Below are 20,998 nucleotides of genomic sequence, written 5' to 3' on the forward strand. Positions count from 1 at the left end.
GCTGTCCATTCAAATGATACAAGGTATCTTGTACATAGAGAGAAAGGGAGAATAGGCAGACTTGCTTCAAAGATTTGGTGACCTTGGATGGGTGGGTTGAATGAAGAAGTGAACCTGGTTTCTGGCAAAGGAGTATCGAGATGAAGATGAGGAAAAGTGAACATGGACCACATTCATAGGTTAGAGAAATACATTTAATAGGTTGAATGGTTTTGAAAAGTGAACTTCGAGCAGTAATTGTTGTTTTTTAAACTGCAAAGAAATTAAAAATGAATGTGGGATTGGAGGCACACTCTGAGCAGAAAAGCACCATAAGCTGCTATGGTGCAACTCAAGATGGTGAATAGAACCTTTAATATGATGATGCTCTTCTTTTGCTAGTTTTTTCGAGTCACCTTTTATTGTAAGTAGCTGATACAGCATTTTTTGCAGCTCTTCAGTTTATGGTTATCATGTGAGAACACTGTTTTCATCATATTTATTATTCTACAAATGTATTTTTAAATGCACTGATGTGGTGTTTGCATGAAATGCAAGATGGCACATCATGGAATGTTTAAACTGAGCATCGCGGAGGATATGTGATATTTGGCACCCAGAGGAGTAGGACACGTAGATCCTATAAGAAGTAAAGACTCTCTAGCAAGGGCCGTCCATACTCTGAGTTTAAACTTTACTTTTTGTGAAATGGTTTATGAAAATCAACACGGCTGCTACAGGTGAGGCTCGAACTCACAGCCTCGGCATGGCTCAGTGCAAGTACTGCTGTATAAGTACCGCGCGCTAACCGATTGCGCCACTGGAGCTCTCTCTTTTCACATCTCCCCAGGTGAGCCATCTACAGCTGACCAAGTAGATGACAGACACTGCTCCATCATTCACTGTGCAAGATCGACTCACATGCTAGCATGTTATCATGACTATTAAAAATACAGTCCAAACGGAATAGATTCTATAATTGTCCTATAACATATGCTCTGTCTATTCAAAACCCCATAGAATTATATCTTGACAGTTCTGACAAAGTCTAGGGGAATCTTATGAATATTTGTAATTAGCACATAGTAAGAATTTCCCAAAAATGAAATGTGGGTCCCTGATTGGGGGAAGACGTGGAATGTGAGATCTTGCCTCAGCTGTTTTTTTCTTTTTTAGGTACAGTATATTGACACTTCAGTACCTTTTGTGAAGCAAGGTTTCAGATGGGGCTGTAGGGCAGACGAGGTGGCCGAGTGGTTAAGGCGATGGACTGCTAATCCATTGTGCTCTGCACGCGTGGGTTCGAATCCCACCTTCGTCGGAAAGCCATCAGAGTCTCTTTTGATGGCCAGCATTTCTTGTAGTATAATTACACTCTCTTTCAAGACAGAGCCAGGATCCGCTAGATGGGATCATCTGACTGTTCCATTTTAACAAATATGTCAAATAAAGTGAAGTATTTTGTGCGTAATAGAAATTAGATCTTTCATGGAGTTTCCAGAGGATTGCCTTTCACTCACTCCTGGCTTATTACCCAGTTTGGATAAATAGATTGATAAGAAAGCAGCTCTTACTCCTAAAGTTTAGGCCGTCTCAAATGAATGACTGTTAACATATGTCTGCCCCACAGAGACAGATCACTTCTAATAAGTGGGTTCTCTATATGTCACTGATTGCAGACATACTAACTAGAGCTATCGGTATGGTCTTGAATGCGAAAACTCTTATTTTCTCATATGAAAATGTAGTTTTTCATACTTCCAAAAAAAGTGCCTTAAGCATGGTCTTCAATGTGTGCGCGCACGTGGACATTCATATGCAACTACGTTTCCATACAGAGTCTCAAAATCATAGATATATTCATACCTCAGTAAGAATACATGTTGCAATTTACATCCTGCGTGCAGACTGGCCTTGTAGCTCAGTGGCAGAGCACTGGTCTTGTAAACCAGGGGTCATGAGTTCAAGCCTCATCAGGGCCTTTTTACATGAGTCTTTCTGTATGTTGTTTTCAAGTCATTCTTCCCTGGAGTCACACCTTGCTTTAGGATTGCTTATTGCCAAGCTTCCCTTTCCTGCTTTCATATTATCAAGAAAATATCATGAAGATCATTGAATTATAAATTATTGCCTCACCCCTTCCGATCGCCTGACGAACGCCTGACGAACGCCATTCTCACCCTGCCGGGCAAGCCCTGCCGGGCAAAGCCAAATAAGCCATGCATATTTACAGTTCCTTTGAAAGGCAGAGCGAGGACTAGGACCTCTGTTCCGACTGAATCTGCATCCACAGAAAGGATGTTATAAGGCGCTACAAATTTCACCAAGGAGATGTGAAAGTCTTCCCCCATAAAATACTTTTTTTCCCAGATACCCCGGCTCTTAGGCAAATGAGGTTACTCCTCAAAACCCCACCCCCACTCACCATAAATATCCTTCTCTCCTGCTGTCCATTCAAATGATACAAGGTATCTTGTACATAGAGAGAAAGGGAGAATAGGCAGACTTGCTTCAAAGATTTGGTGACCTTGGATGGGTGGGTTGAATGAAGAAGTGAACCTGGTTTCTGGCAAAGGAGTATCGAGATGAAGATGAGGAAAAGTGAACATGGACCACATTCATAGGTTAGAGAAATACATTTAATAGGTTGAATGGTTTTGAAAAGTGAACTTCGAGCAGTAATTGTTGTTTTTTAAACTGCAAAGAAATTAAAAATGAATGTGGGATTGGAGGCACACTCTGAGCAGAAAAGCACCATAAGCTGCTATGGTGCAACTCAAGATGGTGAATAGAACCTTTAATATGATGATGCTCTTCTTTTGCTAGTTTTTTCGAGTCACCTTTTATTGTAAGTAGCTGATACAGCATTTTTTGCAGCTCTTCAGTTTATGGTTATCATGTGAGAACACTGTTTTCATCATATTTATTATTCTACAAATGTATTTTTAAATGCACTGATGTGGTGTTTGCATGAAATGCAAGATGGCACATCATGGAATGTTTAAACTGAGCATCGCGGAGGATATGTGATATTTGGCACCCAGAGGAGTAGGACACGTAGATCCTATAAGAAGTAAAGACTCTCTCAAGGGCCGTCCATACTCTGAGTTTAAACTTTACTTTTTGTGAAATGGTTTATGAAAATCAACACGGCTGCTACAGGTGAGGCTCGAACTCACAACCTCGGCATGGCTCAGTGCAAGTACTGCTGTATAAGTACCGCGCGCTTACCGATTGCGCCACTGGAGCTCTCTCTTTTCACATCTCCCCAGGTGAGCCATCTACAGCTGACCAAGTAGATGACAGACACTGCTCCATCATTCACTGTGCAAGATCGACTCACATGCTAGCATGTTATCATGACTATTAAAAATACAGTCCAAACGGAATAGATTCTATAATTGTCCTATAACATATGCTCTGTCTATTCAAAACCCCATAGAATTATATCTTGACAGTTCTGACAAAGTCTAGGGGAATCTTATGAATATTTGTAATTAGCACATAGTAAGAATTTCCCAAAAATGAAATGTAGGTCCCTGATTGGGGGAAGACGTGGAATGTGAGATCTTGCCTCAGCTGTTTTTTTCTTTTTTAGGTACAGTATATTGACACTTCAGTACCTTTTGTGAAGCAAGGTTTCAGATGGGGCTGTAGGGCAGACGAGGTGGCCGAGTGGTTAAGGCGATGGACTGCTAATCCATTGTGCTCTGCACGCGTGGGTTCGAATCCCACCTTCGTCGGAAAGCCATCAGAGTCTCTTTTGATGGCCAGCATTTCTTGTAGTATAATTACACTCTCTTTCAAGACAGAGCCAGGATCCGCTAGATGGGATCATCTGACTGTTCCATTTTAACAAATATGTCAAATAAAGTGAAGTATTTTGTGCGTAATAGAAATTAGATCTTTCATGGAGTTTCCAGAGGATTGCCTTTCACTCACTCCTGGCTTATTACCCAGTTTGGATAAATAGATTGATAAGAAAGCAGCTCTTACTCCTAAAGTTTAGGCCGTCTCAAATGAATGACTGTTAACATATGTCTGCCCCACAGAGACAGATCACTTCTAATAAGTGGGTTCTCTATATGTCACTGATTGCAGACATACTAACTAGAGCTATCGGTATGGTCTTGAATGCGAAAACTCTTATTTTCTCTTATGAAAATGTAGTTTTTCATACTTCCAAAAAAAGTGCCTTAAGCATGGTCTTCAATGTGTGCGCGCACGTGGACATTCATATGCAACTACGTTTCCATACAGAGTCTCAAAATCATAGATATATTCATACCTCAGTAAGAATACATGTTGCAATTTACATCCTGCGTGCAGACTGGCCTTGTAGCTCAGTGGCAGAGCACTGGTCTTGTAAACCAGGGGTCATGAGTTCAAGCCTCATCAGGGCCTTTTTACATGAGTCTTTCTGTATGTTGTTTTCAAGTCATTCTTCCCTGGAGTCACACCTTGCTTTAGGATTGCTTATTGCCAAGCTTCCCTTTCCTGCTTTCATATTATCAAGAAAATATCATGAAGATCATTGAATTATAAATTATTGCCTTACCCCTTTCGATCGCCTGACGAACGCCTGACAAACGCCATTCTCACCCTGCCGGGCAAGCCCTGCCGGGCAAAGCCAAATAAGCCATGCATATTTACAGTTCCTTTGAAAGGCAGAGCGAGGACTAGGACCTCTGTTCCGACTGAATCTGCATCCACAGAAAGGATGTTATAAGGCCCTACAAATTTCACCAAGGAGATGTGAAAGTCTTCCCCCATAAAATACTTTTTTTCCCAGATACCCCGGCTCTTAGGCAAATGAGGTTACTCCTCAAAACCCCACCCCCACTTACCATAAATATCCTTCTCTCCTGCTGTCCATTCAAATGATACAAGGTATCTTGTACATAGAGAGAAAGGGAGAATAGGCAGACTTGCTTCAAAGATTTGGTGACCTTGGATGGGTGGGTTGAATGAAGAAGTGAACCTGGTTTCTGGCAAAGGAGTATCGAGATGAAGATGAGGAAAAGTGAACATGGACCACATTCATAGGTTAGAGAAATACATTTAATAGGTTGAATGGTTTTGAAAAGTGAACTTCGAGCAGTAATTGTTGTTTTTTAAACTGCAAAGAAATTAAAAATGAATGTGGGATTGGAGGCACACTCTGAGCAGAAAAGCACCATAAGCTGCTATGGTGCAACTCAAGATGGTGAATAGAACCTTTAATATGATGATGCTCTTCTTTTGCTAGTTTTTTCGAGTCACCTTTTATTGTAAGTAGCTGATACAGCATTTTTTGCAGCTCTTCAGTTTATGGTTATCATGTGAGAACACTGTTTTCATCATATTTATTATTCTACAAATGTATTTTTAAATGCACTGATGTGGTGTTTGCATGAAATGCAAGATGGCACATCATGGAATGTTTAAACTGAGCATCGCGGAGGATATGTGATATTTGGCACCCAGAGGAGTAGGACACGTAGATCCTATAAGAAGTAAAGACTCTCTCAAGGGCCGTCCATACTCTGAGTTTAAACTTTACTTTTTGTGAAATGGTTTATGAAAATCAACACGGCTGCTACAGGTGAGGCTCGAACTCACAACCTCGGCATGGCTCAGTGCAAGTACTGCTGTATAAGTACCGCGCGCTAACCGATTGCGCCACTGGAGCTCTCTCTTTTCACATCTCCCCAGGTGAGCCATCTACAGCTGACCAAGTAGATGACAGACACTGCTCCATCATTCACTGTGCAAGATCGACTCACATGCTAGCATGTTATCATGACTATTAAAAATACAGTCCAAACGGAATAGATTCTATAATTGTCCTATAACATATGCTCTGTCTATTCAAAACCCCATAGAATTATATCTTGACAGTTCTGACAAAGTCTAGGGGAATCTTATGAATATTTGTAATTAGCACATAGTAAGAATTTCCCAAAAATGAAATGTAGGTCCCTGATTGGGGGAAGACGTGGAATGTGAGATCTTGCCTCAGCTGTTTTTTTCTTTTTTAGGTACAGTATATTGACACTTCAGTACCTTTTGTGAAGCAAGGTTTCAGATGGGGCTGTAGGGCAGATGAGGTGGCCGAGTGGTTAAGGCGATGGACTGCTAATCCATTGTGCTCTGCACGCATGGGTTCGAATCCCACCTTCGTCGGAAAGCCATCAGAGTCTCTTTTGATGGCCAGCATTTCTTGTAGTATAATTACACTCTCTTTCAAGACAGAGCCAGGATCCGCTAGATGGGATCATCTGACTGTTCCATTTTAACAAATATGTCAAATAAAGTGAAGTATTTTGTGCGTAATAGAAATTAGATCTTTCATGGAGTTTCCAGAGGATTGCCTTTCACTCACTCCTGGCTTATTACCCAGTTTGGATAAATAGATTGATAAGAAAGCAGCTCTTACTCCTAAAGTTTAGGCCGTCTCAAATGAATGACTGTTAACATATGTCTGCCCCACAGAGACAGATCACTTCTAATAAGTGGGTTCTCTATATGTCACTGATTGCAGACATACTAACTAGAGCTATCGGTATGGTCTTGAATGCGAAAACTCTTATTTTCTCATATGAAAATGTAGTTTTTCATACTTCCAAAAAAAGTGCCTTAAGCATGGTCTTCAATGTGTGCGCGCACGTGGACATTCATATGCAACTACGTTTCCATACAGAGTCTCAAAATCATAGATATATTCATACCTCAGTAAGAATACATGTTGCAATTTACATCCTGCGTGCAGACTGGCCTTGTAGCTCAGTGGCAGAGCACTGGTCTTGTAAACCAGGGGTCATGAGTTCAAGCCTCATCAGGGCCTTTTTACATGAGTCTTTCTGTATGTTGTTTTCAAGTCATTCTTCCCTGGAGTCACACCTTGCTTTAGGATTGCTTATTGCCAAGCTTCCCTTTCCTGCTTTCATATTATCAAGAAAATATCATGAAGATCATTGAATTATAAATTATTGCCTTACCCCTTCCGATCGCCTGACGAACGCCTGACAAACGCCATTCTCACCCTGCCGGGCAAGCCCTGCCGGGCAAAGCCAAATAAGCCATGCATATTTACAGTTCCTTTGAAAGGCAGAGCGAGGACTAGGACCTCTGTTCCGACTGAATCTGCATCCACAGAAAGGATGTTATAAGGCCCTACAAATTTCACCAAGGAGATGTGAAAGTCTTCCCCCATAAAATACTTTTTTTCCCAGATACCCCGGCTCTTAGGCAAATGAGGTTACTCCTCAAAACCCCACCCCCACTTACCATAAATATCCTTCTCTCCTGCTGTCCATTCAAATGATACAAGGTATCTTGTACATAGAGAGAAAGGGAGAATAGGCAGACTTGCTTCAAAGATTTGGTGACCTTGGATGGGTGGGTTGAATGAAGAAGTGAACCTGGTTTCTGGCAAAGGAGTATCGAGATGAAGATGAGGAAAAGTGAACATGGACCACATTCATAGGTTAGAGAAATACATTTAATAGGTTGAATGGTTTTGAAAAGTGAACTTCGAGCAGTAATTGTTGTTTTTTAAACTGCAAAGAAATTAAAAATGAATGTGGGATTGGAGGCACACTCTGAGCAGAAAAGCACCATAAGCTGCTATGGTGCAACTCAAGATGGTGAATAGAACCTTTAATATGATGATGCTCTTCTTTTGCTAGTTTTTTCGAGTCACCTTTTATTGTAAGTAGCTGATACAGCATTTTTTGCAGCTCTTCAGTTTATGGTTATCATGTGAGAACACTGTTTTCATCATATTTATTATTCTACAAATGTATTTTTAAATGCACTGATGTGGTGTTTGCATGAAATGCAAGATGGCACATCATGGAATGTTTAAACTGAGCATCGCGGAGGATATGTGATATTTGGCACCCAGAGGAGTAGGACACATAGATCCTATAAGAAGTAAAGACTCTCTAGCAAGGGCCGTCCATACTCTGAGTTTAAACTTTACTTTTTGTGAAATGGTTTATGAAAATCAACACGGCTGCTACAGGTGAGGCTCGAACTCACAGCCTCGGCATGGCTCAGTGCAAGTACTGCTGTATAAGTACCGCGCGCTAACCGATTGCGCCACTGGAGCTCTCTCTTTTCACATCTCCCCAGGTGAGCCATCTACAGCTGACCAAGTAGATGACAGACACTGCTCCATCATTCACTGTGCAAGATCGACTCACATGCTAGCATGTTATCATGACTATTAAAAATACAGTCCAAACGGAATAGATTCTATAATTGTCCTATAACATATGCTCTGTCTATTCAAAACCCCATAGAATTATATCTTGACAGTTCTGACAAAGTCTAGGGGAATCTTATGAATATTTGTAATTAGCACATAGTAAGAATTTCCCAAAAATGAAATGTAGGTCCCTGATTGGGGGAAGACGTGGAATGTGAGATCTTGCCTCAGCTGTTTTTTTCTTTTTTAGGTACAGTATATTGACACTTCAGTACCTTTTGTGAAGCAAGGTTTCAGATGGGGCTGTAGGGCAGACGAGGTGGCCGAGTGGTTAAGTCGATGGACTGCTAATCCATTGTGCTCTGCACGCGTGGGTTCGAATCCCACCTTCATCGGAAAGCCATCAGAGTCTCTTTTGATGGCCAGCATTTCTTGTAGTATAATTACACTCTCTTTCAAGACAGAGCCAGGATCCGCTAGATGGGATCATCTGACTGTTCCATTTTAACAAATATGTCAAATAAAGTGAAGTATTTTGTGCGTAATAGAAATTAGATCTTTCATGGAGTTTCCAGAGGATTGCCTTTCACTCACTCCTGGCTTATGAACCAGTTTGGATAAATAGATTGATAAGAAAGCAGCTCTTACTCCTAAAGTTTAGGCCGTCTCAAATGAATGACTGTTAACATATGTCTGCCCCACAGAGACAGATCACTTCTAATAAGTGGGTTCTCTATATGTCACTGATTGCAGACATACTAACTAGAGCTATCGGTATGGTCTTGAATGCGAAAACTCTTATTTTCTCATATGAAAATGTAGTTTTTCATACTTCCAAAAAAAGTGCCTTAAGCATGGTCTTCAATGTGTGCGCGCACGTGGACATTCATATGCAACTACGTTTCCATACAGAGTCTCAAAATCATAGATATATTCATACCTCAGTAAGAATACATGTTGCAATTTACATCCTGCGTGCAGACTGGCCTTGTAGCTCAGTGGCAGAGCACTGGTCTTGTAAACCAGGGGTCATGAGTTCAAGCCTCATCAGGGCCTTTTTACATGAGTCTTTCTGTATGTTGTTTTCAAGTCATTCTTCCCTGGAGTCACACCTTGCTTTAGGATTGCTTATTGCCAAGCTTCCCTTTCCTGCTTTCATATTATCAAGAAAATATCATGAAGATCATTGAATTATAAATTATTGCATCACCCCTTCCGATCGCCTGACGAACGCCTGACGAACGCCATTCTCACCCTGCCGGGCAAAGCCAAATAAGCCATGCATATTTACAGTTCCTTTGAAAGGCAGAGCGAGTACTAGGACCTCTGTTCCCACTGAATCTGCATCCACAGAAAGGATGTTATAAGGCCCTACAAATTTCACCAAGGAGATGTGAAAGTCTTCCCCCATAAAATACTTTTTTTCCCAGATACCCCGGCTCTTAGGCAAATGAGGTTACTCCTCAAAACCCCACCCCCACTCACCATAAATATCCTTCTCTCCTGCTGTCCATTCAAATGATACAAGGTATCTTGTACATAGAGAGAAAGGGAGAATAGGAAGACTTGCTTCAAAGATTTGGTGACCTTGGATGGGTGGGTTAAATGAAGAAGTGAACCTGGTTTCTGGCAAAGGAGTATCGAGATGAAGATGAGGAAAAGTGAACATGGACCACATTCATAGGTTAGAGAAATACATTTAATAGGTTGAATGGTTTTGAAAAGTGAACTTCGAGCAGTAATTGTTGGTTTTTAAACTGCAAAGAAATTAAAAATGAATGTGGGATTGGAAGCACACTCTGAGCAGAAAAGCACCATAAGCTGCTATGGTGCAACTCAAGATGGTGAATAGAACCTTTAATATGATGATGCTCTTCTTTTGCTAGTTTTTTCGAGTCACCTTTTATTGTAAGTAGCTGATACAGCATTTTTTGCAGCTCTTCAGTTTATGGTTATCATGTGAGAACACTGTTTTCATCATATTTATTATTCTACAAATGTATTTTTAAATGCACTGATGTGGTGTTTGCATGAAATGCAAGATGGCACATCATGGAATGTTTAAACTGAGCATCGCGGAGGATATGTGATATTTGGCACCCAGAGGAGTAGGACACGTAGATCCTATAAGAAGTAAAGACTCTCTCAATGGCCGTCCATACTCTGAGTTTAAACTTTACTTTTTGTGAAATGGTTTATGAAAAACAACACGGCTGCTACTGGTGAGGCTCGAACTCACAACCTCGGCATGGCTCAGTGCAAGTACTGCTGTATAAGTACCGCGCGCTTACCGATTGCGCCACTGGAGCTCTCTCTTTTCACATCTCCCCAGGTGAGCCATCTACAGCTGACCAAGTAGATGACAGACACTGCTCCATCATTCACTGTGCAAGATCGACTCACATGCTAGCATGTTATCATGACTATTAAAAATACAGTCCAAACGGAATAGATTCTATAATTGTCCTATAACATATGCTCTGTCTATTCAAAACCCCATAGAATTATATCTTGACAGTTCTGACAAAGTCTAGGGGAATCTTATGAATATTTGTAATTAGCACATAGTAAGAATTTCCCAAAAATGAAATGTAGGTCCCTGATTGGGGGAAGACGTGGAATGTGAGATCTTGCCTCAGCTGTTTTTTTCTTTTTTAGGTACAGTATATTGACACTTCAGTACCTTTTGTGAAGCAAGGTTTCAGATGGGGCTGTAGGGCAGACGAGGTGGCCGAGTGGTTAAGGCGATGGACTGCTAATCCATTGTGCTCTGCACGCGTGGGTTCGAATCCCACCTTCGTCGGAAAGCCATCAGAGTCTCTTTTGATGGCCAGCATTTCTTGTAGTATAATTACACTCTCTTTCAAGACAGAGCCAGGATCCGCTAGATGGGATCATCTGACTGTTCCATTTTAACAAATATGTCAAATAAAGTGAAGTATTTTGTGCGTAATAGAAATTAGATCTTTCATGGAGTTTCCAGAGGATTGCCTTTCACTCACTCCTGGCTTATTAACCAGTTTGGATAAATAGATTGATAAGAAAGCAGCTCTTACTCCTAAAGTTTAGGCCGTCTCAAATGAATGACTGTTAACATATGTCTGCCCCACAGAGACAGATCACTTCTAATAAGTGGGTTCTCTATATGTCACTGATTGCAGACATACTATCTAGAGCTATCGGTATGGTCTTGAATGCGAAAACTCTTATTTTCTCATATGAAAATGTAGTTTTTCATACTTCCAAAAAAAGTGCCTTAAGCATGGTCTTCAATGTGTGCGCGCACGTGGACATTCATATGCAACTACGTTTCCATACAGAGTCTCAAAATCATAGATATATTCATACCTCAGTAAGAATACATGTTGCAATTTACATCCTGTGTGCAGACTGGCCTTGTAGCTCAGTGGCAGAGCACTGGTCTTGTAAACCAGGGGTCATGAGTTCAAGCCTCATCAGGGCCTTTTTACATGAGTCTTTCTGTATGTTGTTTTCAAGTCATTCTTCCCTGGAGTCACACCTTGCTTTAGGATTGCTTATTGCCAAGCTTCCCTTTCCTGCTTTCATATTATCAAGAAAATATCATGAAGATCATTGAATTATACATTATTGCCTCACCCCTTCCGATCGCCTGACGAACGCCTGACAAACGCCATTCTCACCCTGCCGGGCAAAGCCAAATAAGCCATGCATATTTACAGTTCCTTTGAAAGGCAGAGCGAGGACTAGGACCTCTGTTCCGACTGAATCTGCATCCACAGAAAGGATGTTATAAGGCCCTACAAATTTCACCAAGGAGATGTGAAAGTCTTCCCCCATAAAATACTTTTTTTCCCAGATACCCCGGCTCTTAGGCAAATGAGGTTACTCCTCAAAACCCCACCCCCACTCACCATAAATATCCTTCTCTCCTGCTGTCCATTCAAATGATACAAGGTATCTTGTACATAGAGAGAAAGGGAGAATAGGCAGACTTGCTTCAAAGATTTGGTGACCTTGGATGGGTGGGTTGAATGAAGAAGTGAACCTGGTTTCTGGCAAAGGAGTATCGAGATGAAGATGAGGAAAAGTGAACATGGACCACATTCATAGGTTAGAGAAATACATTTAATAGGTTGAATGGTTTTGAAAAGTGAACTTCGAGCAGTAATTGTTGTTTTTTAAACTGCAAAGAAATTAAAAATGAATGTGGGATTGGAGGCACACTCTGAGCAGAAAAGCACCATAAGCTGCTATGGTGCAACTCAAGATGGTGAATAGAACCTTTAATATGATGATGCTCTTCTTTTGCTAGTTTTTTCGAGTCACCTTTTATTGTAAGTAGCTGATACAGCATTTTTTGCAGCTCTTCAGTTTATGGTTATCATGTGAGAACACTGTTTTCATCATATTTATTATTCTACAAATGTATTTTTAAATGCACTGATGTGGTGTTTGCATGAAATGCAAGATGGCACATCATGGAATGTTTAAACTGAGCATCGCGGAGGATATGTGATATTTGGCACCCAGAGGAGTAGGACACGTAGATCCTATAAGAAGTAAAGACTCTCTCAAGGGCCGTCCATACTCTGAGTTTAAAGTTTACTTTTTGTGAAATGGTTTATGAAAAACAACACGGCTGCTACAGGTGAGGCTCGAACTCACAACCTCGGCATGGCTCAGTGCAAGTACTGCTGTATAAGTACCGCGCGCTAACCGATTGCGCCACTGGAGCTCTCTCTTTTCACATCTCCCCAGGTGAGCCATCTACAGCTGACCAAGTAGATGACAGACACTGCTCCATCATTCACTGTGCAAGATCGACTCACATGCTAGCATGTTATCATGACTATTAAAAATACAGTCCAAACGGAATAGATTCTATAATTGTCCTATAACATATGCTCTGTCTATTCAAAACCCCATAGAATTATATCTTGACAGTTCTGACAAAGTCTAGGGGAATCTTATGAATATTTGCAATTAGCACATAGTAAGAATTTCCCAAAAATGAAATGTAGGTCCCTGATTGGGGGAAGACGTGGAATGTGAGATCTTGCCTCAGCTGTTTTTTTCTTTTTTAGGTACAGTATATTGACACTTCAGTACCTTTTGTGAAGCAAGGTTTCAGATGGGGCTGTAGGGCAGACGAGGTGGCCGAGTGGTTAAGGCGATGGACTGCTAATCCATTGTGCTCTGCACGCGTGGGTTCGAATCCCACCTTCGTCGGAAAGCCATCAGAGTCTCTTTTGATGGCCAGCATTTCTTGTAGTATAATTACACTCTCTTTCAAGACAGAGCCAGGATCCGCTAGATGGGATCATCTGACTGTTCCATTTTAACAAATATGTCAAATAAAGTGAAGTATTTTGTGCGTAATAGAAATTAGATCTTTCATGGAGTTTCCAGAGGATTGCCTTTCACTCACTCCTGGCTTATGAACCAGTTTGGATAAATAGATTGATAAGAAAGCAGCTCTTACTCCTAAAGTTTAGGCTGTCTCAAATGAATGACTGTTAACATATGTCTGCCCCACAGAGACAGATCACTTCTAATAAGTGGGTTCTCTATATGTCACTGATTGCAGACATACTATCTAGAGCTATCGGTATGGTCTTGAATGCGAAAACTCTTATTTTCTCATATGAAAATGTAGTTTTTCATACTTCCAAAAAAAGTGCCTTAAGCATGGTCTTCAATGTGTGCGCGCACGTGGACATTCATATGCAACTACGTTTCCATACAGAGTCTCAAAATCATAGATATATTCATACCTCAGTAAGAATACATGTTGCAATTTACATCCTGTGTGCAGACTGGCCTTGTAGCTCAGTGGCAGAGCACTGGTCTTGTAAACCAGGGGTCATGAGTTCAAGCCTCATCAGGGCCTTTTTACATGAGTCTTTCTGTATGTTGTTTTCAAGTCATTCTTCCCTGGAGTCACACCTTGCTTTAGGATTGCTTATTGCCAAGCTTCCCTTTCCTGCTTTCATATTATCAAGAAAATATCATGAAGATCATTGAATTATACATTATTGCCTCACCCCTTCCGATCGCCTGACGAACGCCTGACAAACGCCATTCTCACCCTGCCGGGCAAAGCCAAATAAGCCATGCATATTTACAGTTCCTTTGAAAGGCAGAGCGAGGACTAGGACCTCTGTTCCGACTGAATCTGCATCCACAGAAAGGATGTTATAAGGCCCTACAAATTTCACCAAGGAGATGTGAAAGTCTTCCCCCATAAAATACTTTTTTTCCCAGATACCCCGGCTCTTAGGCAAATGAGGTTACTCCTCAAAACCCCACCCCCACTCACCATAAATATCCTTCTCTCCTGCTGTCCATTCAAATGATACAAGGTATCTTGTACATAGAGAGAAAGGGAGAATAGGCAGACTTGCTTCAAAGATTTGGTGACCTTGGATGGGTGGGTTAAATGAAGAAGTGAACCTGGTTTCTGGCAAAGGAGTATCGAGATGAAGATGAGGAAAAGTGAACATGGACCACATTCATAGGTTAGAGAAATACATTTAATAGGTTGAATGGTTTTGAAAAGTGAACTTCGAGCAGTAATTGTTGGTTTTTAAACTGCAAAGAAATTAAAAATGAATGTGGGATTGGAAGCACACTCTGAGCAGAAAAGCACCATAAGCTGCTATGGTGCAACTCAAGATGGTGAATAGAACCTTTAATATGATGATGCTCTTCTTTTGCTAGTTTTTTCGAGTCACCTTTTATTGTAAGTAGCTGATACAGCATTTTTTGCAGCTCTTCAGTTTATGGTTATCATGTGAGAACACTGTTTTCATCATATTTATTATTCTACAAATGTATTTTTAAATGCACTGATGTGGTGTTTGCATGAAATGCAAGATGGCACATCATGGAATGTTTAAACTGAGCATCGCGGAGGATATGTGATATTTGGCACCCAGAGGAGTAGGACACGTAGATCCTATAAGAAGTAAAGACTCTCTCAATGGCCGTCCATACTCTGAGTTTAAACTTTACTTTTTGTGAAATGGTTTATGAAAAACAACACGGCTGCTACAGGTGAGGCTCGAACTCACAACCTCGGCATGGCTCAGTGCAAGTACTGCTGTATAAGTACCGCGCGCTAACCGATTGCGCCACTGGAGCTCTCTCTTTTCACATCTCCCCAGGTGAGCCATCTACAGCTGACCAAGTAGATGACAGACACTGCTCCATCATTCACTGTGCAAGATCGACTCACATGCTAGCATGTTATCATGACTATTAAAAATACAGTCCAAACGGAATAGATTCTATAATTGTCCTATAACATATGCTCTGTCTATTCAAAACCCCATAGAATTATATCTTGACAGTTCTGACAAAGTCTAGGGGAATCTTATGAATATTTGTAATTAGCACATAGTAAGAATTTCCCAAAAATGAAATGTAGGTCCCTGATTGGGGGAAGACGTGGAATGTGAGATCTTGCCTCAGCTGTTTTTTTCTTTTTTAGGTACAGTATATTGACACTTCAGTACCTTTTGTGAAGCAAGGTTTCAGATGGGGCTGTAGGGCAGACGAGGTGGCCGAGTGGTTAAGGCGATGGACTGCTAATCCATTGTGCTCTGCACGCGTGGGTTCGAATCCCACCTTCGTCGGAAAGCCATCAGAGTCTCTTTTGATGGCCAGCATTTCTTGTAGTATAATTACACTCTCTTTCAAGACAGAGCCAGGATCCGCTAGATGGGATCATCTGACTGTTCCATTTTAACAAATATGTCAAATAAAGTGAAGTATTTTGTGCGTAATAGAAATTAGATCTTTCATGGAGTTTCCAGAGGATTGCCTTTCACTCACTCCTGGCTTATTAACCAGTTTGGATAAATAGATTGATAAGAAAGCAGCTCTTACTCCTAAAGTTTAGGCCGTCTCAAATGAATGACTGTTAACATATGTCTGCCCCACAGAGACAGATCACTTCTAATAAGTGGGTTCTCTATATGTCACTGATTGCAGACATACTATCTAGAGCTATCGGTATGGTCTTGAATGCGAAAACTCTTATTTTCTCATATGAAAATGTAGTTTTTCATACTTCCAAAAAAAGTGCCTTAAGCATGGTCTTCAATGTGTGCGCGCACGTGGACATTCATATGCAACTACGTTTCCATACAGAGTCTCAAAATCATAGATATATTCATACCTCAGTAAGAATACATGTTGCAATTTACATCCTGTGTGCAGACTGGCCTTGTAGCTCAGTGGCAGAGCACTGGTCTTGTAAACCAGGGGTCATGAGTTCAAGCCTCATCAGGGCCTTTTTACATGAGTCTTTCTGTATGTTGTTTTCAAGTCATTCTTCCCTGGAGTCACACCTTGCTTTAGGATTGCTTATTGCCAAGCTTCCCTTTCCTGCTTTCATATTATCAAGAAAATATCATGAAGATCATTGAATTATACATTATTGCCTCACCCCTTCCGATCGCCTGACGAACGCCTGACAAACGCCATTCTCACCCTGCCGGGCAAAGCCAAATAAGCCATGCATATTTACAGTTCCTTTGAAAGGCAGAGCGAGGACTAGGACCTCTGTTCCGACTGAATCTGCATCCACAGAAAGGATGTTATAAGGCCCTACAAATTTCACCAAGGAGATGTGAAAGTCTTCCCCCATAAAATACTTTTTTTCCCAGATACCCCGGCTCTTAGGCAAATGAGGTTACTCCTCAAAACCCCACCCCCACTCACCATAAATATCCTTCTCTCCTGCTGTCCATTCAAATGATACAAGGTATCTTGTACATAGAGAGAAAGGGAGAATAGGCAGACTTGCTTCAAAGATTTGGTGACCTTGGATGGGTGGGTTGAATGAAGAAGTGAACCTGGTTTCTGGCAAAGGAGTATCGAGATGAAGATGAGGAAAAGTGAACATGGACCACATTCATAGGTTAGAGAAATACATTTAATAGGTTGAATGGTTTTGAAAAGTGAACTTCGAGCAGTAATTGTTGGTTTTTAAACTGCAAAGAAATTAAAAATGAATGTGGGATTGGAGGCACACTCTGAGCAGAAAAGCACCATAAGCTGCTATGGTGCAACTCAAGATGGTGAATAGAACCTTTAATATGATGATGCTCTTCTTTTGCTAGTTTTTTCGAGTCACCTTTTATTGTAAGTAGCTGATACAGCATTTTTTGCAGCTCTTCAGTTTATGGTTATCATGTGAGAACACTGTTTTCATCATATTTATTATTCTACAAATGTATTTTTAAATGCACTGATGTGGTGTTTGCATGAAATGCAAGATGGCACATCATGGAATGTTTAAACTGAGCATCGCGGAGGATATGTGATATTTGGCACCCAGAGGAGTAGGACACGTAGATCCTATAAGAAGTAAAGACTCTCTCAAGGGCCGTCCATACTCTGAGTTTAAAGTTTACTTTTTGTGAAATGGTTTATGAAAAACAACACGGCTGCTACAGGTGAGGCTCGAACTCACAACCTCGGCATGGCTCAGTGCAAGTACTGCTGTATAAGTACCGCGCGCTAACCGATTGCGCCACTGGAGCTCTCTCTTTTCACATCTCCCCAGGTGAGCCATCTACAGCTGACCAAGTAGATGACAGACACTGCTCCATCATTCACTGTGCAAGATCGACTCACATGCTAGCATGTTATCATGACTATTAAAAATACAGTCCAAACGGAATAGATTCTATAATTGTCCTATAACATATGCTCTGTCTATTCAAAACCCCATAGAATTATATCTTGACAGTTCTGACAAAGTCTAGGGGAATCTTATGAATATTTGCAATTAGCACATAGTAAGAATTTCCCAAAAATGAAATGTAGGTCCCTGATTGGGGGAAGACGTGGAATGTGAGATCTTGCCTCAGCTGTTTTTTTCTTTTTTAGGTACAGTATATTGACACTTCAGTACCTTTTGTGAAGCAAGGTTTCAGATGGGGCTGTAGGGCAGACGAGGTGGCCGAGTGGTTAAGGCGATGGACTGCTAATCCATTGTGCTCTGCACGCGTGGGTTCGAATCCCACCTTCGTCGGAAAGCCATCAGAGTCTCTTTTGATGGCCAGCATTTCTTGTAGTATAATTACACTCTCTTTCAAGACAGAGCCAGGATCCGCTAGATGGGATCATCTGACTGTTCCATTTTAACAAATATGTCAAATAAAGTGAAGTATTTTGTGCGTAATAGAAATTAGATCTTTCATGGAGTTTCCAGAGGATTGCCTTTCACTCACTCCTGGCTTATTAACCAGTTTGGATAAATAGATTGATAAGAAAGCAGCTCTTACTCCTAAAGTTTAGGCCGTCTCAAATGAATGACTGTTAACATATGTCTGCCCCACAGAGACAGATCACTTCTAATAAGTGGGTTCTCTATATGTCACTGATTGCAGACATACTATCTAGAGCTATCGGTATGGTCTTGAATGCGAAAACTCTTATTTTCTCATATGAAAATGTAGTTTTTCATACTTCCAAAAAAAGTGCCTTAAGCATGGTCTTCAATGTGTGCGCGCACGTGGACATTCATATGCAACTACGTTTCCATACAGAGTCTCAAAATCATAGATATATTCATACCTCAGTAAGAATACATGTTGCAATTTACATCCTGTGTGCAGACTGGCCTTGTAGCTCAGTGGCAGAGCACTGGTCTTGTAAACCAGGGGTCATGAGTTCAAGCCTCATCAGGGCCTTTTTACATGAGTCTTTCTGTATGTTGTTTTCAAGTCATTCTTCCCTGGAGTCACACCTTGCTTTAGGATTGCTTATTGCCAAGCTTCCCTTTCCTGCTTTCATATTATCAAGAAAATATCGGGGGAGGAGCCAAGATGGCGACCGGAGCAGACGCTTGAGCGCCCGGCTCCGTCGGTCCGTGGCCTCGGACTACTATCCTGATGCCCATCCTCGCCGATTTTCGAGGAAAACGTGTGCGAAGACGCGCTGGCCGTGCTGCCGCTTTCCCGGAGTCTCAGCCCGCCCGGATGCCCGAGTTCTGTGTGCTTTTGTCTTCGGCACTGAAATCCTGCGCCATTACGGCCTTTGCTGGCCCCCTGGAAGCTCCGCAGTTACCGGACCAGCGAGCGCTAACCTGAGCCCCGCGGTCCCGATCTCCCCTCGCACCACGGATCGCTGCCGGATGAGCCCGGAGAGGGACGGCCGGACACCTTCTGCACCCTGTGCCGGCCGGGCTGGAGCTGTGGGGTGGGCCCGGTGCGGCGTGTCTCCTGCCCCGCTCTGATGACCGCGCTGTGGGATGCTGCTGCCCCCTTCGCCTATTGCCTAGCCAGCGGCGAAGGGAACCTGCGAGAAGAGAAGCGACTGTCGGCCGTTCCCGTTGCGGCGTAGACCTGAGGGGAATTGACTCCTTGCCACGACTCCCCCCCCCCCCTCGGCCATTGCAACGTATAGCGGCAAAACATGGCGCTGAGTGCCTGCTCGAGGCTGGGGGGTGCTACTCCGGTCTCGCCCGCTGCCCACTTCGCCCTCCCTCTTACGGACACCAGCTCCACGGTGCCGTCCCGGATTGCTGCCGCTGTGGGGGCCCAGCCTCCGCTGACATGCGGCTCCGTTCTGGCTGCCCTGCGGGACTTCCAACTACAGCTGTGCGCTGGCCTGCAAGCGCTGAGTGAGCGGCTTGACCCCATACTGTCGGCTGCGGGTCGTGAGCGCACAGTTTGTCATCTACAGGGCGTGGGTCTCCCGGTGCTTTTGTCCACTTGCGGGGACGCAATGGCGGTGTATGACTGTGCTACACTGATGCCTTCACCTGGCGCTCCCGGCGCTCAGGGTACACCGCTCTACACCTCAACTGCGGACACTTTGTCCCCCTGGTCATGGCTGCCTGCTTCATTGTTGCCTGCCTCGCCGCGTCCGCTGGACTATCCTGTTGAGCGATACCTAACTGCGTCGAGGAACCGTCCGCGGTGGACCACGGCTTATTTTTTGTGGAACTCCTGTACCTTAATTGCCAGGTTTGGATTTTATGTGGTGCAAAGAGGGACCTCAACCGATGGTCGGCGGCCATTTCGTGATCCTACTTCACCATCCTTTCACGAGCGGCCATCTTGTCTTTGTCTGCTCGGGACACGGGGCCTTCATGCAGGGGCTGGTTTAATCCCACGCCCGCGATCGGGCCAGGGCTAGACTGATTTCTATTGACAGGGTTTATGGACGGGCTGGCCTGGGACTGGAACTGTATGTCTGTTTTGCGCGCACTCATCGCGACTTGTATCCATTCGCTTACACTGTGGTGCCATGGTATCTTCGCATGCCGTTTTTTGGAGTAGTGGGCTCTCAGTGTGTGGGGGCCATGACTGGCTGATGGTTCGGGGCGCTCTGGTGTCCCGTGGGCTCCTCCCCACCTTCTTTTCTGTTTTCTTATTTTCTTTACTCTATTCCCACTTTCTCTCTTCTCTATATTTCGGGTTCATTGGGCGACAGGCACTATGTCGGGGGGGGGTAGGCCGTAGCCTCCGCATTGGTGTAGGGTGGGGGGATAATACTCTGTTCTTAATTAGTTCTATGGGCCTTTTTTCTTCTATGTCTCTGCGCTCTACTTTCTTCGATTCGGGGTCCGGGTGTGGGGTGGATCAAGTGGGGGCGGCTCCGGAGGGGTGCGTACTTGCTCATGTGACTATCCTGTTATATTTCTGCACCGCCTCACTGTTTGAGTTTTTAATTTCCATTGTTGTTCTTACTGATGTTGCTGCTCTCCCGTGTGGGGAGGCTATCTTGCGGACTCGAATCTCCTTTGTTCTTATCCTTCATTGACTCTTTTCTCTGATAAAATAATCTAAAAACTTAAAATTAACCTTCACTTCTCCTTCCCCG

At 42.7% G+C, this 20,998-nt stretch overlaps 14 non-coding genes across 14 annotated transcripts; all 14 read left to right on the top strand.

Moving 5' to 3' along the window:
* The first annotated feature begins 1,218 nt into the window (after positions 1–1,218).
* TRNAS-GCU (transfer RNA serine (anticodon GCU)) lies at positions 1,219–1,300 on the top strand. The gene has a single exon. It is a non-coding gene; the product is annotated as a tRNA-Ser (tRNA).
* A 589-nt stretch (positions 1,301–1,889) lies between these two features.
* Positions 1,890–1,961, top strand: TRNAT-UGU (transfer RNA threonine (anticodon UGU)). The gene has a single exon. It is a non-coding gene; the product is annotated as a tRNA-Thr (tRNA).
* Positions 1,962–3,640: 1,679 nt separating this feature from the next.
* On the top strand, positions 3,641–3,722 carry TRNAS-GCU (transfer RNA serine (anticodon GCU)). Its single transcript has one exon. It is a non-coding gene; the product is annotated as a tRNA-Ser (tRNA).
* Positions 3,723–4,311: 589 nt separating this feature from the next.
* Positions 4,312–4,383, top strand: TRNAT-UGU (transfer RNA threonine (anticodon UGU)). Its single transcript has one exon. It is a non-coding gene; the product is annotated as a tRNA-Thr (tRNA).
* A 2,350-nt stretch (positions 4,384–6,733) lies between these two features.
* On the top strand, positions 6,734–6,805 carry TRNAT-UGU (transfer RNA threonine (anticodon UGU)). The gene has a single exon. It is a non-coding gene; the product is annotated as a tRNA-Thr (tRNA).
* A 2,352-nt stretch (positions 6,806–9,157) lies between these two features.
* Positions 9,158–9,229, top strand: TRNAT-UGU (transfer RNA threonine (anticodon UGU)). The gene has a single exon. It is a non-coding gene; the product is annotated as a tRNA-Thr (tRNA).
* Positions 9,230–10,894: 1,665 nt separating this feature from the next.
* Positions 10,895–10,976, top strand: TRNAS-GCU (transfer RNA serine (anticodon GCU)). Its single transcript has one exon. It is a non-coding gene; the product is annotated as a tRNA-Ser (tRNA).
* A 589-nt stretch (positions 10,977–11,565) lies between these two features.
* On the top strand, positions 11,566–11,637 carry TRNAT-UGU (transfer RNA threonine (anticodon UGU)). Its single transcript has one exon. It is a non-coding gene; the product is annotated as a tRNA-Thr (tRNA).
* A 1,665-nt stretch (positions 11,638–13,302) lies between these two features.
* TRNAS-GCU (transfer RNA serine (anticodon GCU)) lies at positions 13,303–13,384 on the top strand. The gene has a single exon. It is a non-coding gene; the product is annotated as a tRNA-Ser (tRNA).
* Positions 13,385–13,973: 589 nt separating this feature from the next.
* TRNAT-UGU (transfer RNA threonine (anticodon UGU)) lies at positions 13,974–14,045 on the top strand. Its single transcript has one exon. It is a non-coding gene; the product is annotated as a tRNA-Thr (tRNA).
* Positions 14,046–15,710: 1,665 nt separating this feature from the next.
* Positions 15,711–15,792, top strand: TRNAS-GCU (transfer RNA serine (anticodon GCU)). Its single transcript has one exon. It is a non-coding gene; the product is annotated as a tRNA-Ser (tRNA).
* A 589-nt stretch (positions 15,793–16,381) lies between these two features.
* Positions 16,382–16,453, top strand: TRNAT-UGU (transfer RNA threonine (anticodon UGU)). The gene has a single exon. It is a non-coding gene; the product is annotated as a tRNA-Thr (tRNA).
* A 1,665-nt stretch (positions 16,454–18,118) lies between these two features.
* Positions 18,119–18,200, top strand: TRNAS-GCU (transfer RNA serine (anticodon GCU)). The gene has a single exon. It is a non-coding gene; the product is annotated as a tRNA-Ser (tRNA).
* Positions 18,201–18,789: 589 nt separating this feature from the next.
* TRNAT-UGU (transfer RNA threonine (anticodon UGU)) lies at positions 18,790–18,861 on the top strand. The gene has a single exon. It is a non-coding gene; the product is annotated as a tRNA-Thr (tRNA).
* Positions 18,862–20,998: the final 2,137 nt, after the last annotated feature.

Source organism: Triturus cristatus, chromosome 12, assembly GCF_964204655.1.
Source record: "Triturus cristatus chromosome 12, aTriCri1.1, whole genome shotgun sequence".
Taxonomy (NCBI): domain Eukaryota; kingdom Metazoa; phylum Chordata; class Amphibia; order Caudata; family Salamandridae; genus Triturus; species Triturus cristatus.